This window comes from Entelurus aequoreus, linkage group LG06, assembly GCF_033978785.1.
Source record: "Entelurus aequoreus isolate RoL-2023_Sb linkage group LG06, RoL_Eaeq_v1.1, whole genome shotgun sequence".
In the NCBI taxonomy this organism is placed as follows: domain Eukaryota; kingdom Metazoa; phylum Chordata; class Actinopteri; order Syngnathiformes; family Syngnathidae; genus Entelurus; species Entelurus aequoreus.
The window spans coordinates 81,361,188-81,384,284 of NC_084736.1; the positions used below are offsets into that span (position 1 = coordinate 81,361,188).

Genomic DNA, 23,097 nt, shown 5'->3' on the forward strand with positions numbered 1-23,097 from the left:
TTTTCCAGAACAAAAATTTTAAAAGAAATTCAAAAGACTTTGAAATAAGATTTAAATTTGACCCTACAGATTTTCTAGATTTGCCAGAATAATTTTTTTGAATTTTAATCATAATAAGTTTGAAGAAATATTTCACAAATATTCTTCGTCGAAAAAACAGAAGCTAAAATGAAGAATTAAATTAAAATGTATTTATTATTCTTTACAATAAAAAAAATAAATTTACTTGAACATTGATTTAAATTGTCAGGAAACAAGAGGAAGTAATTTAAAAGGTAAAAAGGTATATGTGTTTAAAAATCCTAAAATCAGTTTTAAGGTTGTATTTTTTCCCTAAAATTGTCTTTATGAAAGTTATAAGAAGCAAAGTAAAACAATTTATGAATTTATTTAAACAAGTGAAGACCAAGTCTTTAAAACATTTCCTTGGATTTTCAAATTCTATTTGAGTTTTGTCTCTCTTAGAATTAAAAATGTCGGGCAAAGCGAGACCAGCTTGCTAGTAAATAAATCCAATTTAAAAAATAGAGGCAGCTCACTGGTAAGTGCTGCTATTTGAGCTATTTTTAGAACAGGCCAGCGGGCTACTCATCTGGTCCTTACGGGCTACCTGGTGCCCGCGGGCACCGCGTTGGTGACCCCTGAGCTAGACAGTTTGGCAAGTGGCATAACGTGAAAATTATTTTTGCATACGACTTTTTAAAAATGCAGCTCCTCCATTGAGCTGCAGTTTATTATTTATACAAATAAGCAGGAGGAAAAAAAAGGTTGTGCAGGTTTAGAGTGGAAAATGAGTAGCTAGTAAAGATCAATAAATGGTGTTGAGAGATATTCATTGTAGCCTGAATGTTTGTCAGTGATGGTAAGAGCCTTCATGATCGTGGGGTAATGTCAAAATGCAGATTATAACTGCTGCATTATTAAAGAAGCCGAAGCAGGGTTTCTCTCGAATAGGAAAAGATGGACAGCAGCCAAATACTTAGCGGAGTAAACAACGTACAACTTCCACGCTGGATGGACCAAATGTTGACAACTTCAACGTCTTCTGGCAATGAAAGGATCTGTATCAAAGCAGTGTTTTTCAACCTTTTCTGAGCCCAGGCACGTTTTTTTTCCATTGAAAAAATCCAGAGGCACACCACCAGTAGAAATCATTAAAAAACGAAACTCAGTTGACAGTAAAAAGTCGTTCTCGCAATTGTTGGATATGAATTCAAACCATAACCAAGCATGCTTCACTATAGCTCTTGTCTCAAATTATTTGGAGTTTTCCTTTGTGTCGTGTTTTCGTTCTTGTCTTGCGCTCCTATTTTGGTGGCTTTTCCTCTTTTGTTGGTATTTTCCTGTAGCAGTTTCATGTCTTCCCTGAACGCTATTCACCCGTACCTGCTTTGTTTTCGCAATCAAGACTATTGACGTTGTGCGGACGCTGTCCTTCTTTGTGGGGACATTGTTGATTGTCATGTACGGACGTACTTTGTGGACGCCGTCCGCTCCGCACGCTGTAAGTCTTTGCTGTCGTCCAGCATTCTGTTTTTGTTTACTTTGCAGCCAGTTCAGTTTTAGTTCCATTTTGCATAGCCTTCCCTAAGCTTCAATGCCTTTCATTTATTTTTGGTTTAAGTGCCAGATACATTTTTATCTACACGCTACCCATGAGACTTCCTCACCATCTTGGAAACCAGCTTGGCCCCCCCGCCAGCAGTGCCCATAACTGTTGTTTCCAACAGCGTTAATGCTGCTGTCTAGGACGCCAAGGGCCTCTGCGCTGATAAACATCACATCAACCAGAGGCCTACCTAGGTTAGTTAAGAGAGAGGCAGTTAAATTATCTGATCAGAGAAAATGTAATCCGCATTCCTTTGAAAACACAATGTCTAGGCTGGGGGTCAGCATATCAAACCTGCCGTTTTTGGGCAAAGTCCTAGAAAAAGTTGTATACCAACTTAGTGACTTTCTCCTGTTTAACAATGTGTTTGGTACTTTCCAATCAGGCTTTAGGCCCCAACACAGCACTTAAACAGTTCTGATCAAGGTGACAAATGATATCCGCCTGAACACAGACGCGGGAAAAGTCTCAGTCTTGTTTCTGCTGGACTCTCGAGTAACATGAGTTACTCACTAGATTTCTAAAATCTTTACTGAGCAGGTTGATACCACAATTTGCTTATCTAGATAACATCTCACTTCAGACTGGAACATTTCCAAAGGCCGTAAAAACGGCTGTCTTTAAGCCCCTCTTAAAGAAGAGTAGTCTCGATGCCACAGTACTGAACAACTATCCGCCCATATCAAACCTGCCGTTTTTTGGGCAAAGTCCTAGAAAACGTTGTATACCAACAACTTAGTGACTTTCTCCTGTTTAACAATGTGTTTGATACTTTCCAATCAGTCTTTAGGCCCCACCACAGCACTGAAACAGTTCTGATCAAGGTGACAAATGATATCCACCTGAACACAGACGCAGGAAAAGTCTCAGTCTTGGTTCTGCTAGACCTGAGCTCTGCCTTTGACACAATTGACCGTACCATCTTAATACTGAGGTTAGAAAACTGGGTGGGAATATCTGGTTCTGGTCTTAACTGGTTCAAGCCCCAACTCGATCACAGGACATACTTTGTTGAAATTGGTAACTGTGTCTCTGACCAAATGGCTATGACCTGTGGGGTTCCTCAGGGCTCGATTTTGGGACCCCATATTGTTCAACAAGTACATTCTGCCACTAGGTCCGCTAATACGCAGCTTCAACGTGTCCTACCACAACCACGCAGATAACACTCAGGTGTATGTGTCACAGACGGCAGGTGAACGTCAGCCTGTTTATTTACTTTGTCGCTACATTGAACAGATCAGTGTGTGGATGCAGAACTATTTTCTTCAGCTAAACTCAGACAAAACAGAAACCCTTGTCTTTGGCCCGCAGAATGAAATTAATGAATTATTAGTCACATTGCAGATGTGCAGATATGAGGCGGGCCTCGTTGTTGGCAATGTTCAAATCCAGCCTAAAACACTTTCATTTAATTGGGCATATGTGAACTGAAAGTATCTTACTTACAGTGTTTGATTGATTTCAATTTGAATTAATTATGATTGTTTTTATGATGAATGTATTTTCTTATGGTATTTTGATTTTATATGTTTATTTCTTCCTTTTCATTTTCTGTAAAGCACTTTGACTAGCCTTGTGTACGAATGATGCCCTATATATAAACTTGCATTGCCTTTGGGATTTCACCGCCTCGGTCCGCATACACTGTGGCTTGTGTTCTCGCGTGTAAGTCCAACTTTTTAGAATGGTTTGATTATAGTCATTCAGTCTCTGTTCTTGCTATCATTGGATGCTCGACATGCCGGTCAGATGCAAAATATCCTCTGTAAGCATATTTGTACGATTGATAGTTATTCTTGGATAGAACAAGTCAGGCATCCTAAGGTTTGCAGGAATTATTACATGAGATATAGTATAAATATTTGTCATTCTGTTCAGATAACTTAGCGTGCTGATATTTTTGACCAAGTCAATATGCCAAATTGGAGTACAAAATACACGACATTGCCAAAAGTATTTGGCCACCTGCCTTGACTCACATATGAACTTGAAGTGCCATCCCGTTCCTAACCCATAGGGTTCAATATGATGTGGGTCCACCTTTTGCAGCTATTTCAGCTTAAACTCTTCCAGGAAGGCTGTCCACAAGGTTGCGGAGTTTGTTTATAGTAATTTTAGACCATTCTTCCAAAAGTGCATTGGTAAGGTCACACACTGATGTTGGTCGAGAAAGCCTGGCTCTCAGTCTCCGTTCTAATTCATTCCAAAGGTGTTCTATCGGGTTCAGGTTAGGACTCTGTTCATCCACACCAGACTCTGTCATCCATGTCTTTATGGACCTTGCTTTGTGCACTGGTGCAGAGTCATGTTGGAAGAGGAAGGGGCCCGCTCCAAACTGTTCCCACAAGGTTGGGAGCATGGAATTGTCCAAAATGTTTTGGTATCCTGGAGCATTCAAAGTTCCTTTCACTGGAACTAAAGGGCCAAGCCCAACTCCTGACCAAATTTCACACTCAGCACAATGCAGTCCGAAATGCACCGTTCTCCTGGCAACCTCCAAACCCAGACTGGTCCATCAGGTTGCCAGATGGAAAAGTGTGATTCATCACTCCAGAGAAGTTGTCTCCACTGCTCTAGAGTCCAGTGGTGACGTGCTTTACGCCACTGCATCCCACGCTCTGCATTGGACTTGATGATGTATGGCGTAGATGCAGCTGCTCGGCCTTGGAAACCCTTGGAAACCCATTCAGTGAAGCTCTCTGCGTACTGTACGTGGGCTGATTGGAAGGTCACAAGAATTTTGGAGCTCTGTAGCAACTGACTGTGCAGAAAGTCTTTGCACTATGCACTTCAGCATCCACTGACCCCCTCTCTGTCAGTTTACGTGGCCTACCACTTGGTGGCTGAGTTGCTGTTGTTCCCAAACTCTTCCATTTTCTTATAATAAAGCCGACAGTTGACTTTGGAATATTTAGGAGCGAGGAAATTTCATGACTGGATTTGCCCGATTGTAGCTGAGATAGGCTCCAGCGCCCCCCGCGAACCCGAAGGGAATAAGCGGTAGAAAATGGATGGATGGATGGATGGATGGATGGATTTGTTGCACAGGTGGCATCCTGTGACATTTCCACGCTGGAAATCACTGAGAGCGGCCCATTCTTTCACAAATGTTTGTAGAAACAGTCTCCATGCCTAAGTGCTTGATTTCATACACCTGTGGTTAGGACACCTGATGGTCATCATTTGGATGGGTGGTCAAATACTTTTGGCAATACAGTGTAACTCATGACAGAACAGCAGGCCAACAAAGTATTATGTACACGCAGCAGAAAGAAGTTTCTTAATCTAAATGAATTAATCTGATTTTAAGAAAATTATCATTTGACGGCCTTGGTTTTATCATCATCAATGCACAAAAGTGCTCTTTTTTGCATGTGGCTCTTGGTGGAAAAAGTTTGCACACCCTTGTACTATTCAATCAATCTCCACGTGCTCACAGCTCTTGTGACTCTCCAGTAAACATGGATATTCTTAGATCAATTTGAAGGATCAACTGGATTTGGCTGGTAGGCTAATAGTTCCGCAAAGGATTAAATCTGGAATTTAGCGAGTATTCACAATGTTAATAATACAACACAGTGATGGGCTGCTGTGTAATAAATAGTGTTTGAATGTCTACTGTTAAATGAACTGGTTTAATGTCTTTCTACTAACTGGGTGTGATGGTCGCCGAAGAACGTGGCTGTTGTGTGCAAGTTGGGTCACTAAGATGCTAATTTGGACCGGAGTGGTGCTATGACACGGTTGCTGCTGACTATGCCAAGTACATAATACTACTTACGTATAAAATACTACACGGTCTAGCTCCAGCCTATCTTGCTGACTGTATTGTACCATATGTCCCGGCAAGAAATCTGCGTTCAAAGAACTACGGCTTATTAGTGATTCCCAGAGCCCAAAAAAAGTCTGCGGGCTATAGAGCATTTTCTATTAGGGCTCCAGTACTATGGAATGCCCTCCCGGTAACAGTTAGAGATGCTACCTCAGTAGAAGCTTTTAAGTCCCATCTTAAAACTCATTTGTATACTCTAGCCTTTAAATAGACCCCCTTTTTAGACCAGTTGATCTGACGTTTCTTTTCTTTTCTCCTCTGCCCCCCTATACCTTGTGGGGGTGGGGGGGATACAGGGTCCGGTGGCCATGGATGAAGTGCTGGCTGTCCAGAGTCGACCCGTCTCCGCTCGGGATGGTCTCCTGCTGGCCCCACTATGGACTGGACTCTCACTATTATGTTAGATCCACTATGGACTGAACTCTCACACTATTATGTTAGATCCACTATGGACGGGACTCTCACTATTATGTTAGATCCACTATGGACTGGACTCTTACACTATTATGTTAGATCTACTATGGACTGGACTCTCACTATTATGTTAGATCCACTATGGACTGGACTCTCACATTATTACGTTAGATCCACTATGGACTGGGCTCTCACTATTATGTTAGATCCACTATGGACTGGGCTCTCACTATTATGTTAGATCCACTATGGACTGGACTCTCACTATAATGTTAGATCCACTATGGACTGGACTTTCACAATATTATGTCAGACCCACTATGGACTGGACTCTCACACTATTATGTTAGATCCACTATGGACTGGACTCTCACTATTATGTTAGATCCACTATGGACTGGACTCTCACACTATTATGTTAGATCCACTATGGACTGGACTCTCACACTATTATGTTAGATCCACTATGGACTGGACTTTCACAATATTATGTCAGACCCCCTCGATGTCCATTGCATCCGGTCTCCCCTAGACCCACATTTGCGGTCCTCTCCAAGGTTTCTCATAGTCATTCTCATCGACGTCCCACTGGGTTGTGAGTTTTTCCATGCCCTTATGTGGGCTCTGTACCCCGGATGTCGTTGTGGCTTGTGCAGCCCTTTGAGACACTTGTGATTTAGGGGTATATAAATAGACATTGATTGATTGATGAGTGTCTCAAAGGGCTGCACTAGCCACAACGACATCCGGCTCAGATCCCACATCACGGCAAGGAAAAACACAACCCAATCAGCTCTGCTCTTTTAATGTCTTTGATGTCTTTTGTGTTCTTTGATGTTTCCCTCTTACACACATGTTTATGTGTGCTATGGCTATGAGTTTTTTTTCCCTTGGCCTCAGTCTGGACCACCTCTCCAGGGACCTGTTTCTCACCTTTTTTGTAAGAGGCGCCGGAAGTTGGCATACCCGTCAGCGATCCTGTTCTGTCTCCCTGTAATGCTCTTGAATGGGATTGTGTTGAGAATCTTAATTTCCCCCAGGGGATTATTAAAGTATTTCTGATTCGGATTCGGATTCTTGGTTTTACTGCAGAAAATGCTTATTTCTCGGAAAACTGTGAGTTTTTTTTTTTTTCCCTGTCATGTGCTCTTCTCTAGGATATGACACAGTCTCACATTCACCAATTCACCTCACTACTGTAAGACTAAAACTCTCGCCTCGCCAGAGAGAATATTCAAGCGAGACCCTTTCATGCCTAGTTACAGTTGCTAGGCCATGACTGGATAACTGATGTTTGTGGGTGGGATTCAGAAAACAGATAGTTCCTGTTAGACGAGAGGCGAAACAAAACATTCTCACCATGACAGCGATAAGACGTGCTTCACTGGATCTTCATCGGACCTAGGGGTGCAACTAAATAACCGTAGTGTGACAACTACAAGTAGGAAAAACGATCGATTTTACGATGCATCATGATTATAAAGTGGGCGATTCATGAATCGATGGGCAGATGTCCAAACATCGATTATTTACATACGTGAAATAAAGTAATACAGACGATTCTAAAATGTGGCATTATTAGTACCTACCCGCCCCCCCCAGAGAGGAGTTGTACAGTCTGATGGCGTGTGGGACAAGGGAGTTTTTGAGTCTATTATTATTGGGATGAAACATTCTAGCACTGAACAGGTTTCTCTGGCTACTGATAACGCTATTCAAGATTCAAGATGCTTTATTGCTATCCATTCTTTAACATGTACAAGACACTTAAGAACTGAAATTTCATTTTGGGCACAGTCCCACTAAGAGCAGACATACGTTACAGCTAGGGATGTCCGATAATGGCTTTTTGCCGATATCTGATATTCTGATATTGTCCAACTCTTTAATTACCGATCCCGATATCAACCGATACCGATATCAACCGATATATGCAGTCGTGGAATTAACACATTATTATGCCTAATTTGGACAACCAGGTATGGTGAAGATAAGGTACTTTTTAAAAAATTAGTAAAATAAGATAAATAAATTAAAAACATTTTCTTGAATAAAAAAGAAAGTACAACAATATAAAAACAGTTACATAGAAACTAGTAATGAATGAAAATTAGTAAAATTAACTGTTAAAGGTTAGTACTATTAGTGGAGCAGCAGCACGCACAATCATGTGTGCTTACGGACTGTATCCCTTGCAGACTGTATTGATATATATTGATATATAATGTAGGAACCAGAATATTAATAACAGAAAGAAACAACCCTTTTGTGTGAATGAGTGTAAATGGGGGAGGGAGGTTTTTTGGGTTGGTGCACTAATTGTAAGTGTATCTTGTGTTTTTTATGTGGATTTAATTTAAAAAAAAACAAAAAAAACCCGATACCGATAATAAAAAAAACGATACCGATAATTTCCGATATTACATTTTAACGCATATATCGGCCGATTATATCGGCCGATAATATCGGCCGATTATATCGGCCGATTATATCGGCCGATAATATCGGCAGGCCGATATTATCGGATATCTCTAGTTACAGCAGTGGTCCCCAACCACCGGACCGATTGGTACCGGGCCGCACAAGAAATTAAAAAAAAAAAAATAATAATTTTATTTTTATTTTTATGAAATCAACATAAAAAACACAATATATACATTGTATATCAATATAGATCAATACAGCCTGCAGGGATACAGTCCGTAAGCACACACGATTGTATTTATTTATGTTAAAAAAAATAATAAAAATAATTTTTTTTTTTTTTTTTTTTAAATACCCCCCCCCACCGGTCCGTGGGACAAATTTTCAAGCGTTGACCAGTTCGCAGCTACAAAAAGGTTGGGGACCACTGCGTTACAGGGAGACAAGACGGGACCGCCAACGGATCAGCCACTTACAGCGCTCCTTAAAAAAGTGGGAAAAGGGTGACATTGGGAAAGGGGGAAGAGTAAAAAAAAGTATCAGTCTAAGGCTGGACCCTCGGGAGGGATCCAGACTGAGTCCAAGGGAAAAAACCTCACATAGCATAGCACACATAAACATGATACATGTAATCACAACAACTCGCAACAGAGGGGGGTGGGATTTGGGGCCCTGGATTTAATTTATTTAAGGACAAACTTGCAATAATAAACATATGTTTAATGTACCCTCAGATTTTTTGTTAAAATAAAGCCAATAATGCCATTTTTTGTGGTCCCCTCTATTCATAAAAAAGTATCGAAAAGTACCAAAAAGTATCGACATACATTTTGGTAGCGGTACCAAAATATTGGTATGGGGACAACACTAATATACATATATCTATCCAAAAACCGGAACTGACACATTACTGCATGTGTCCGTAGCCAATGAAGGAGCTATGTAGACATACGTTTAATAATTAATTAATATTAATTAATGTTGACAATAATATACAATATATTATACAACATTTTAATAATATACAATATATAAATACAATGTATTTGTATAAATAATCGATCTATAATCTAGGGCTGCAACTAACAACTAATTTGATAATCGATTATCTGTCGATTATTACTTCGATTAATCGATTAATAATCGGATAAAATAGACAAACTACATTTCTATCCTTTCCAGTATTTTTTTTTTTTTAAAACAGCATACAGGCACCATACTTATTTTGATTATTGTTTCTCAGCTGTTTGTAAATGTTGCAGTTTAAAAATAAAGGTTTATAAAAAAATTTAAAAAAAGTAGCCTTTGCGCATGCACATAGCGTAGATCCAACGAATCGATGACTAAATTAATCGCCAACTATTTTTATAATCGATTTTAATCAATTTCATCGATTAGTTGTTGCAGCCCTACTATAATCAAATCATAGCCCCTGAATTGTAATCGTAATGGACTCGTGAGATGGTTCCAACACACCTACGCTTACCCATGGACAAAAGGTCAACCCCAAGTCCCAAAAGTGGTTTTCCTTCACTTTGTTGCATTTATTCTTTTTTTTTTTTGCCAAGATTTCTCCTCTCCTCCAACATGTCACCCAGGGCGATTCCCATTTGCACTCTTGAAAACATGTAGCTTAAAGGGTATTACACAAATCGGATAAGATGCCCACAGTGTCCGTTACGAAACTACGCCTTGGCAACATTTTGCACCACGAGGGGGGAAAATCCCTCGACTCAGCCAAGACGAGATAGCTAATAGTAACCTTGTTTGGCTTCTGTTAAAGGGGCCATATTATGCAAAACCAACTTTTTTTTTTTTAGATATAGGTACTTGTTTTTGTGTATTTGGGATCTGCATAAGTCCCAAAAATGGGAAATCAAACCCTGGAGGCATGGCGGAGATATTTGTAAAACAATATTGCCTTCCTTCATACTTCCTCCAAAGCCATTTGGAATTTGCCCATAGTGTGACGTCAGTGGATTGTTCATATACGGTAGAGCTTTAGCCTCATTGATTAGCTTGCATTCATGCACTGACCAAATATGCCTGATTAGCACTCCCAACAAGTCAATAACATCAACAAATCGCGCCTTTGTGCATTCACGCCCAGCATAAAACTTTTGGTGGACAAAATGAGACGAAGAAGGAGTGAACGATTTTACATGTAAACAAACTGTTGCGTCACAGTCCAGTGTTTCCCACACATTCATTTATTTGTTGCGGCCGGCCACGAAATAATTAAGGCCGCCACAAAAAAATATATATATATTTTTTTTATTTTTTTTATTTTTTATTTATTCATTTTTTGTGTCCTGTCAAGCTTCTCAGGCAAATCATATAGTTTTTTTGTTGTTTTTTGGGTTTTTTTTTAGTTAGGGGTATTTTACTTGAACTACAGTGTTTCCCACACATTCATTTATTTGTGGCGGCCCGCCACGAAATAATTAAGGCCGCAACAAAAAATATATATATATATATTTTTAAATATTTTTATTTTTTTGTGTCCTGTCAAGCTTCTCAGGAAAATCATATAGTTGATGTAGATGCCCATATCGGCTGTTCAGATTTACTTTACAAAAGAGAAGTGTAGGATCAAGATTTTTGGAGCTCTTTGTTCAGTGGATCAGATGTTTGATGAAGCTCTGTGTCTATCTACCACCACTACTGTTTTCTGTTTATTTGTTACTGACTGTGGCAGGACACCTCTGCCTCTGTTTCACTTTATGTTGCTGGTAAATAAAATGGTTGTAGTAGTAGGCTAAAGTTAAATTATTTAGTATGCACTAATTAAAGGGGCAGAGCTTTAAGAGACATTTTAGCTTTTATATTTTTATAAGATATATTTTTTGTAAGAACCACAATTAATAAATATATTTCAGTGAATAAGTTATTGTTCAAATCTGTATATAAATATGTACATAAAGTGTTGTAATTATATTGTAAAATGGATGGATGGATGGACGTTTAAAACAAAACTGTTATTATTAATTAGTAAGTATACATTTTTTGAGCCTTTTTAGAGAAAATCATATCCTTGTAGTAAATTATGCAAATTACTCGATGATGTCATGGTGACCACGCCCATAGCCACGGCCCCACCGCCACAGGTATCTTGGCAGTTTATGGGAAACACTGCAGTCCACACTATGGTGAGTTCACAAATTTGTATTAGAACATGTGCATGTTCGAGCCAGTCTGCCCCAAAACAAGAAGACAGAGAAAAAGTAAGAGCGCAAAGCTCCTCGGGTAAAACTTTGAATATCGCCGCTGATGTCAGCAATTGGAAAAATGTCACAAATGGGGCAAATTCCAAACAGCTCATTTGGAGGAAGTCTGAAAGAAAGGAAGATTTTTTTATGAATACGGTTCCGATTTCAAATTTTCGGGACTTATGCAGATCCCAAATACGCAAAAACAGGTAAGAAAAGTTGTGGTCTACATAACATGTGATGGTGGTTCTTTGGTCAAAATGTTGCATAGATGATGTTTTACACATCATCTTCAAGTCACTTTCTGACAGTCGCTTCAGGATGCGCCGTTTTGTGGGCGGTCTTATTTACGTGGCTCACCTTCGACGGCGTCTTCTCCCCGTCATCTTTGTTGTAGCGGTGTAGCGTGCAAGGACGGGCGTGGAAGAAGTGTCAAAAGATGGCGCTAACTGTTTTAATGACATTCAGACTTTACTTCAATCAATAACGGAGCTCACTAGTGCAACAACAACACCGGAAATGTGTCCCGTGGAAAAAACGTCCGACCGGATCTCTCTAACAACTAAAGTTCCTTGGGTGAATAATGTAAGCTCACTACACCGGTATGTTTTAGTGCTTTCATGGTGAGTTTACTGACAGATATAAGTAAGAACTTTACACTACTTTATATTAGAAATGGCAACAGTGGAGGATGAATGTCACATAACAAGAAGATAGAGAAAAATAAGAAGCTTATCGACTACGGTGTCGGCACGGACTACAAAGGCGGACGCGCGCAAATTTTCAGGACTTATGCAGATCCCAAATACAGATCAGCAGGTACCAGAAGGTTAGAAAAGTCTCTTTTGCATAACATTGCGAAACAAAACGCCAGATTATATGTCTTACCTTATACCATACTTGCCAACCCTCCCGTTTTTAGCGGGAGACTCCCGGTATTCAGCGCCTCTCCCGATAACCTCCCGGCAGAAATTTTCTCCCGACAAACTCCCGGTATTCAGCCGGAGCTGGAGGCCACGCCCCCTCCAGCTCAATGCGGACCTGAGAGTGGGGACAGCCTGTTCTCACGTCCGCTTTCCCACAATATAAACAGCTTGCCTGCCCAATGACGTCATAACATCTAGGGCTTTTAGAGAGTAGAGTGCACAACTGCGCACACAACAAGGAGACGAAGCAGAAGAACGAGGAAGTTACAGACATGGCGACGCCGTCGACGAGCAACATGAAGAAATACGCTTGCAAGTTCCAAAACGAATGGAAACAAGAATTTCAGTTCATCCAGGACAGTTCGAAAGGGAAGGGGTATGTAATTATGTTGCCTGTACATTTTGTAGAACAGACTTCTCCATTGAACACGGTGGCCGAGTCATGAACGGAGGAGAAGTTAAACAGGACAATACTGCCATCTACTGGATAGCCCCCGGAACACTGAAATTCAAGTATTTATTTTATTTATATGTATAATAAAATAAATATATATACATATATAGCTAGAATTCACTGAAAGTCAAGTATTTCATACATATATATATATATATATATATATATATATATATATATATATATATATATATATATATATATATATATATATATATATATATATATATATATATATATATATATATGAAATACTTGAGTTGGTGAATTCTAGCTGTAAATATACTCCCCTATTAACCACGCCCTTAACCACGACCCCCCACCCCCCACCTCCCGGTATCGGATGTCTCAAGGTTGGCAAGTATGCCTTATACACACACCATAATAATACTCCTATGTTGAAGCACATCAAGCGGTGAGGCTTCATAGCTTACCAAAGTCGTACTAAAACATTTTGATGGATTTTTGATCGCCGTGTGTAATGTTCTATATTTTTAATGGAACATACACAATTTTGGTGTGGTTTACTCGAGTCATATTGCAGTCCACACGTACCTCTTATGTGTGACTGCCATCTACTGGCACCATGTACCAAATAAAACAGCTTTGAGGTCGGCAAGCACAACCAAAATTATTCCGTACATTAGTTAAGTTAAAGTTAGAGTACCAATGATTGTCTCACACACACACTAGGTGTGGCGAAATTATTCTCTGCATTTGACCCATCACCCTTGATCACCCCCTGGGAGGTGAGGGGAGCAGTGGGCAGCAGCGGTGGTTGCACCCGGGAATCATTTTTGGTGATTTAAACCCCCAATTCCAAGCCTTGATGCTGAGTGCCAAGCAGGGAGGTAATGGCTCCCATTTTTATAGTATTTGGTATGACTCGGTTTGAACTCACAACCTACCCATCTCAGGGCGGACACTCTAACCACTAGGCCACTGAGGTGCAAATGAAAGGATTTTAAGTGCGCCTTATAGTACGGAAAAAAATATGGTCGTTACATTGTGGTTCAACGTCACTGTACAGCTAAAAGAAGGCAGATTTGGTTAACAGGAACCACTTACTCACATCTAAAAGCACCCACTTCAAAAAGTGTCAGAGTGGACCTGCCCCCATGACCACACAGTCTATATATATTTCACTGTCTTCCTGCAACGAAGAAACCGACACGTTCTCCCCCTTATAAGCACTAAGAGCGTATTCTGTCTGCAGACACCTCAGTAGGGTAGGGTGCAGCAGGCGGTGCAGAGTCACTACCTATTTCCAAGTGGAAAACAGCGGGACGAGGAAACAGGGCGGAGACAGACCGTAGAAGGGAGAGGCTGCAAGTCTAAATGATTCCCACATGTGTTCCCCCAGAAGACATGTTCCAGGTGGCCCCCCCAGTCTATTGAGCATGCTGGGAAGGAAAGCACCTCGCCGGACTTTCCCCCCGCACTTTTCGTCCACACCCTACTGAGCAAAGTCTCCACATGGATCCACTTAGCGTGGACCATGGCGTCAACGTGATATTTGGAAAAAGGCACCAAGAAAACCAGCGCTGCAGGGAAGAACTGTAGAGGAACTTAAATTGGCTGCATTAATTAAGTAAAGGATGGTAAAGAATCGTCAAGATAGGCCTTTTATTCCCTTTCGAGATATCTGAAGTGTATTTGATGTAGGGCTGGGCCATATGGCCTTTTATTAATATCTCGATAAGCAGTGGCACAAACATTCATGTCATTTCCAAAACAGAAAGTGCAAGATTGTCAGAGACATTTTAAAACAAGCTATTAGTGCACTTTTGTGCATGATGTCACTAAGATGACATATCAAAACAACACTCAATTAAAGGCCTACTGAAAGCCACTACTAGCGACCACGCAGTCTGATAGTTTATATATCAATGATGAAATCTTAACATTGCAACACATGCCAATACGGCCGGGTTAACTTATAAAGTACAATTTTAAATTTCCCGCAAAACTTCCGGTTGAAAACGTCTATGTATGATGATGTTTGTGCGTGACGTCAATGGTTGAAACGGAAGTAATCGGACACATTGTATCCAATACAAAAAAGCTTTGTTTTCATCGCCAAACTCCACAGTATTCTGGACATCTGTGTTGGTGAATCTTTTGCAATTTGTTTAATGGACAATGAAGACTGCAAAGAAGAAAGCTGTAGGTGGGATCGGTGTATTAGCGGCTGGCTACAGCAACACACCCAGGAGGACTTGGAGTTGGATAGCAGACGCGCTATCCGACGCTAGCCGCCGACCGCATCGATGATCGGGTGAAGTCCTCCGTCGCGCCGTCGATCGCTGGAACGCAGGTGAGCACGGGTGTTGATGAGCAGATGAGGGCTGGCGTAGGTGGATAGCTAATGTTTTTTGCATAGCTCTGTCTAAGTCCCGTAGCTAAGTTAGCTTCAATGGCGTCGTTAGCAACAGCATTGTTAGGCGGTACAGCATTAACCGTGTTAAATTTACCATTTAGTGGTCAATTGTACGGAATATGTACTTCACTGTGCAACCTACTAACAAAAGTCTCAATCAATCAATCAATCAATCAATCAATCAATCAGTGTGGTTACAGGTCCAGAGTTTGGTAGTATTGTTGATCTTCTGTCTATCCTTCCAGTCAGGGGTTTATTTCTTTTGTTTATATCTGCATTTGAGCCCGATGCTATCACGTTAGCTCCGTAGCTAAAGTGCTTTGCCGATGTATTGTCGTGGTGATAAAAGTCACTGTGAATGTCCATTTCGCGTTCTCGACTCTCATTTTCAAGAGGATATAGTATCCGAGGTGGTTTAAAATACAAATCCGTGATCCACAATAGAAAAAGGAGAAAGTGTGGAATCCAATGAGCCAGCGTGTACCTAAGTTACGGTCAGAGCGAAAAAAGATACGTCCTGCACTGCACTCTAGTCCTTCACTCTCACGTTCCTCATCCACGAATCTTTCATCCTCGCTCAAATTAATGGGGTAATAGTCGCTTTCTCGGTCCGAATCGCTCTCGCTGCTGGTGTAAACAATGGGGAAATGTGAGGAGCCTTTCAACCTGCGACGTCACGCTACTTCCGGTACAGGCAAGGCTTTTTTTTTATCAGCGACCAAAACTTTATCGTCGATGTTCTCTACTAAATCCTTTCAGCAAAAATATGGCAATATCGCGAAATGATCAAGTATGACACATAGAATGGATCTGCTATCCCTGTTTAAATAAGAAAATTTCATTTCAGTAGGCCTTTAACGGGCCGCATAATAATAATAATAATAATAATAATAATAGATTTTATTTGTAAAAAAGCACTTTCCATTGAGCAAACAACCTCAAAGTGCTACAGTGTATTAGAAAAATAAATAAAAAGATTTAAATAAAATAAAATAATAAAAACTTAATTGGCCCAGGTCTGTCCTACAGAGTGTAGTGTAGCATGTTTATCTATTCCTCGTCCTCCAGGCGTGATACTTGTGTACTTTATTTGCCGACATGGAGGTGACTTACTGACTTATAAGCAACTTTGCACCGTGGAGGCACGTTAGCCGCAAGCTAAAATGCTAAATTACGTTGAGGACGCATTCATTCACTTGTCGCAGTCATTTTGCGAGGCACAACGTGCATTATTGCATACTAAACTTTCTCTCTGGCACTCATCGAGGGCGGACGCTCCCCTTTCCTCTCCCTTATCTCTCCTGCTCGCTTCTTTGTCTTGTCTTAACTTTCTTGTTGCCTCTTTTTGCACTGCTCTCCAAATCTAAACATTGGAACTATTTAACTGGCCTCAACGAAATTGACAAGATCTTGGGTTTGGGGGAACCAGCTTGTCGTGACGGAGCGGTTGTTGCTGGACACGCAACGGACTCTCGGGAGAAGAAGGAGTGTCGCGGACGTGAAGATATCCACCTATTCGGAATTATGACAACAGGACATCTGCTGATTGGAGTAAGTGTTGCTCTGGTTTGTCGACAAATTGGAAGTTGCTGGCAGTCTTCAAAGTACCCCAAAGCTGCCACAAATGATTGGAGGATGCGGGAAGAACTGTGGACACTCTTGGGATTTGGATAACATTGGACTGTCTGCCCCCGCAGGATTTTTTGAGGACCAGTCATAGACAGTTTAGAGTGAAAAGCACATTTTATTTTCACTCTCATACAAAACATTCTAACTTGGATTGTTTCCCTGGCTTCGAGACTCTCCCGAAGGACAGTGCGGCGAAGACACAACGAACTCCCTTCTTGTCTCTCATGGACACACACCTGTTGTTGTTGACTTTGGACTAGCGACTGTACAAGATCAAGGCTGCGGAACAGAGATACGCGACAGGCTTACACACACACATGCATCCACAAATATATACACTACACATACACCCTCCAACCCAACGCCCTCGACGCAAAATCCCATAGGGGTGATGAAAGGATGGTCAGCGCCTGAGAGCTGCGGCCTACCACCATGACCCCGCACTCCCTCCCCTCTGTTGCTAGATATCTCGAGATGTACGTTGTAATATGTATATGTGCTTTGCTATGGAGGTTTTTTCCCACTCCAGACTGGGCCCCCTTAGGAGCCTAGTCTAGATTGTATTTTTTTACTCATCCTTCCCCAGCGTTTTACCTTTTTCCCCATCTTTTACGGGGCACCTTGTGGCGACCCATCAGCGTTCCTGTTCTGTAACCCTGTACACTGTTTGTCTAATCTTGAACGGGTTTGTGCTGAAAACAACGTTTTGTTGTACTTCTGCAATGACAATAAAGACATATCTATCTATCTATCTAGTATCACGATATGATCGTTTTAAAAGCTCCATCATCGGCCAAATTAATATGAAAATGAAAGAAATTGCAATGTGTAATTTAACTAAAGTGATCATACATCAAGCAACTTTGTGAAAAGTAAACAAGTAGGAAAAAAAGCCCAAAAGTGAAGAGAAATAGCAGTAATAACAGCAGAATAGAAGTGATGAGAAGAGCAAACGTTTCATGGCATGAATGATAAGTGTGAGGCAATGTGTGTGAGTAGTACACCCTAAGAAGAGAAGGTACCTACAAATTGACAGCATACAATGATCATCTCACCATTTATTTTTTTTTACCAATTAGTATACACCAACTGACATAACGGGCACACCTAAAGACTAAAAATCTACCAGAACTTTAGGGGCCAAACTATAATTTCTCTGGGATCTGAATGAATGGAGGCATGATGAAAAGGAGGAAACAGATGTGGAAACTGGAGATTAGATTCCTGTGAGGGCTGCACTCATGCAGCTCTACTCTCGAACTGGGCTGTGGACTGCAACCACATGCCAACAATCACTACTGCCCTCACAATTCATCACCATACTGTGAGAAGCGCTGAACAGACGTCTTGTCCATGTGATGAATTCATGCTTTTCATTCATCTAACCACGTTGCGGACATATGAGTGATTCTGGGATGAATTCATGCTTTTCATTCATCTAACCATGTTGCGGACACATGATAATAGTGATCATGTGATGAATTCATGCTTTTCATTCATCTAACCATGTTGCGGACACATGATAATAGTGATCATGTGATGAATTCATGCTTTTCATTCATCTAACCCAGTGTTTTTCAACCTTTTTTGAGCCTAGGCGCATTTTTTTCTAGGGGTGTAACGGTACACAAAAATTTCGGTTCGGTACGTACCTCGGTTTAGAGGTCTCGGTTCGGTTCATTTTCGATACAGTAAGAAAACAACAAAATATAAATGTTTTCGGTATTTATTTACCAAATTTGTAAACAATGGCTTTATCATTTTAACATTGGGAACACTATAATAATTCTGTCCACGTTAATCAACATTAAACTGCCTGTGGCTATGGGCGTGGCTATGGGCGTGGTCACCATGACATCATCGAGTAATTTGCATAATTTACTACAATGATATGGTTTTCTCTAAAAAGGCTCAAAAAATGTATACTTACTAATTAATAATAACAGTTTTGTTTTAAAAGTCCATCCATCCATCCATTTTACAATATAATTACAACACTTTATGTACATATTTATATACAGATTTGAACAATAAGTTATTCACTGAAATATATTTATTAATTGTGGTTCTTACAAAAAATATATCTTATAAAATATAAAAGCTAAAATGTCTCTTAAAGCTCTGCCCCTTTAATTAGTGCATACTAAATAATTTATCTTTAGCCTACTATTACAACCATATTATTTACCAGCAACATAAAGTGAAACAGAGGCAGAGGTGTCCTGCCACAGTCAGCAACAAATAAACAGAAAACAGTAGTGGTGGTAGATAGACACAGAGCTTCATCAAACATCTGATCCACTGAACAAAGAGCTCCAAAACTCTTGAACTTTAGACTGCCATCAGTTTTACTCCCTCCACTTAACCGTGTGTTTCCTACTGCCTGCAGACTTTGCACCCTTTGTTATATACACATGTTGTGTTTCTAATATAAATACATTTAATAAAGTCAAATACAAATAAGGCAACAAGAGAAGTATCCTACACTTCTCTTTTGTAAAGTAAATCTGAACAGCCGATATGGGCATCTACATCAACTATATGATTTGCCTGAGAAGCTGGACAGGACAAAAAATGTTTTATTTTTTATTTTATTTTTTTTATTTGTGGCGGACGTAATTCTTTCGTGGCGGGCCGCCACAAATAAATGAATGTGTGGGAAACACTGTTATTATATCAACTATCAGAGACAGAAACTCTTCATTTAACATAATGTCCTTTTTTGCTGCTTCAACACAGCTCAATCAACACAGAAAAAGGTAAAGTGAAATAACAGACAGACAGGGCTTTGCTGTCCGTAACACACACACGCACACACACACGCACACACACACACACACGCACACACACACACCGCAAAATGAACTAACGTTGCGCTAAAAGCGAATTAGCCTTCACCTCAAGCCAGGACTGCGAGCGAGCAGAGCTGCCGTTTATGTTTCTAGAAGGTCAACGGGCTCATAGTGATGTTACTAGTAGTTGACTGGGAGGTGTTTATTATCATTTGGGGAGAGTCCGCGGCCTGATGCTTACCTGCTAAATGCTAAGCACTGACTACATGCGCTCTGAATACGCACTGCTGATTGGCTGTTACTGCTCTGTTTGTAACCAATCAGATGGTTGTGTGGGTGGGACAATGCTGGGTGCTGTGTAGAGGACTGACAGAAACAGAGGCAGAAGGAAGAGGAGGCGGCTACTTAATATGTTCGTGTGGAAACTCGTTCGGTACACCTCCGAACCGAACTGAAACCCCTGTACCGAAACGGTTCAATACAAATACACGTACCGTTACACCCCTTGATACTGTGATGAATCCATACTTTTCATTCATCTAACCATGTTGCGGACATATGATAATAGTGATCCTGTGATGAATCCATACTTTTCATTCATCTAACCATGTTGCGGACATATGATAATAGTGATTCTGTGATGAATTCATACTTTTCATTCATTTAACCATGTTGCGGACATATGATAATAGTGATTCTGTGATGAATTCATAGTGATTCTGTGTATAATTCATACTTTTTATTCGTCTAACCATGTTGCGGACATATGGTAATAGTGATTATGTGATGAATTCATACTTTTCATTCATCTAACCACGTTGCGGACATATGATAATAGTGATTCTGTGATGAATTCATAGTGATTCTGTGTATAATTCATACTTTTTATTCATCTAACCATGTTGCGGACATATGATAATAGTGATCCTGTGATGAATTCATACTTTTCATTCATCTAACCAAGTTGCGGACATATGATAATAATGATTCTGTGATTAATTAATAGTGATTCTGGGATGAATTCATACTTTTCATTTATCTAACCATGTTGCGGACATATGATAATAGCGAGTCTGGAAAGAAGCAACTTTAGCAAGAGTTATTCTCTACGTTGCACCAGAATCTCGTCATAGGTGCAGATAAAGCTGGGATAGTATTATCATGGCTAATCCGCAGCTAAAAGTTAAATGCATGGACAGCTTTTTCCTTCTCTTCACGCTGTGGTATTATAAAGAAATCTAATCCCTAATTTGTTTTGATTTAATCGGATTGTCAAACACAAACTGTTGAAGCCAAACACTGTAAAATAACATGCTGTCACCTGAAAGGGCAGAAAAATAACTAGCAGTATGCTTGTATTATCTATATACTTAACGTATTATTTTATACATTAGCACCTGGGTTTTTGTATCCCCCACTCATTTTACTCCTGTTTTAAAAACGCGGAATACAGTGCCTAAACAAAGAATCCCATCCCTATCGGACTTTTTGGATTGGATTAATCATGAAAACCAAGATTCCACTGTATATTCATGATGACAAAAATATTGTCTTGAATGATGAATGTGACACTTATTAAAGATGTGGCTAGTCTGGTGTAACAGTAAAAGGACTCTTATATGTGTGTTTGACAATAGCGAGACATGGCCTAGTTTGAACGTGTCACGCTCCCCGGGGAGTTCCATTATGCTCCGCTCAATCCTCTTGGCCTTTTACCGTAAAATGAAGGAGCAACCAAGTAAAGTCCTAATCTTTAAACCTTGGACCATCTGCTGTGGGACGAACCTTTGTGAGCACATGTGTGAGATCCATTTTTATCAGACATAAAAAAAAATGCTGTATTCTTAATGAAAGTTTCAACAGCGGCACATTCCTGCCAAGTCAGCTTGCAAGTGACCCCACGTTGTCTATGCCAGGGACTTTGAAATCTGCCATCCAGTCTACCTGCACGAGCGGCAAACGCCATATGTTGACTTCAGTCTATAGTGTTGACCTTAAAAAGTGCCCAAACAGCAGGGGGGCATATCACACTTGTTTAGTGTGTTTCTATACATCTAACTAACTCTTTAGGTGTTTAAATACACACTAATTATTGAACTTTAGATTGGACACATTTTCGAGGAATAACATTTATCCAGCACATACATATAGGGATGATGTTCCAAACCGGTTCTCCCGGTTGTTCGATAAGGAAAGAGCCGTTCGATAAGAAAAGAATCGATTCCATGGACTCAAATCCCTTTTTGAGAACCGGTTCCCGTTATCCAGGCCACTATAGTAAAGAAAAAGAGTTGGTTCTTTATTCGAATCCCTGGGAACGAATCCCGCCCCACAAGAAATGCCCTGTGGACATCACACAAGCAGCAAAAATAATGGACCGGAAAAAACGCCTCAAGGCATGGCTATTCACCTATAGTGATCACAGAGACAGGTTGTTTTTGTGTTACTGTATATACTTTGGGTAACAACAGTCAATATTTATTTATTTTGTTTTTTAGGGGGGGTAACAGTCAATATTTATTATATTATTTTTTAAAGAAAGAAACAGCCTGCATGGCAGCTTTGTGTTATTAGAGTTTTTTTGATTGATTGAGACTTTTATTAGTAGGTTGCACAGTGAAGTACATATTCCGTACAATTGACCACTAAATGGTAACACCCGAATAAGTTTTTCACCTTGTTTAAGTCGGGGTCCACTTAAATTGATTCATGATACAGATATATACTATCATATATACTATCATCATAATACAGTCATCACACAAGATAATCACATTGAATTATTTACATTATTTACAATCAGGGGTGTGGAGGGGGGGGGGGGGGGTAGGATATGGACATCAAGTAGTGGACATAGAGAGAGAGAGAGAGAGATCAGAAGGCATAAGAAAAAGTATCTGCATTTGATTGTTTACATTTGATTATTAGCAATCCGGGGAGGGTGTTAGTTTAGGGTTGTAGCTGCCTGGAGGTGAACTTTTATTGCGGTTTTGAAGGAGGATAGAGATGCCCTTTCTTTTATACCTGTTGGGAGCGCATTCCACATTGATGTGGCATAGAAAGAGAATGAGTTAAGACCTTTGTTAGTTCGGAATCTGGGTTTAACGTGGTTAGTGGAGCTCCCCCTGGTGTTGTGGTTATGGCGGTCATTTATGTTAAGGAAGTAGTTTGACATGTACTCGGTATCAGGGAGGTGTAGCGGATTTTATAGACCAGGCTCAGTGCAAGTTGTTTAACTCTGTCCTCCACCTTGAGCCAGCCCACTTTAGAGAAGTGGGTAGGAGTGAGGGCCACGGGGCCGTTAAAACATTACCCGCGGGCCGCACTTTGGACGCCCCTGTCCTACATCCTACATTAGAGACATATTGTTGAAAAGCAACCTGAGCAAAAGGAGTGTACAGATAGTGGGTGACTGGGTGATGGTG

The 23,097-nt window shown here is 40.4% G+C and overlaps 1 protein-coding gene across 1 annotated transcript in view; it reads right to left on the reverse strand.

Moving 5' to 3' along the window:
• Positions 1 to 23,097, reverse strand: part of zdhhc8b (zinc finger DHHC-type palmitoyltransferase 8b) — a 133,966-nt gene that overhangs the window by 109,482 nt on the left and 1,387 nt on the right. The window lies entirely within an intron of this gene.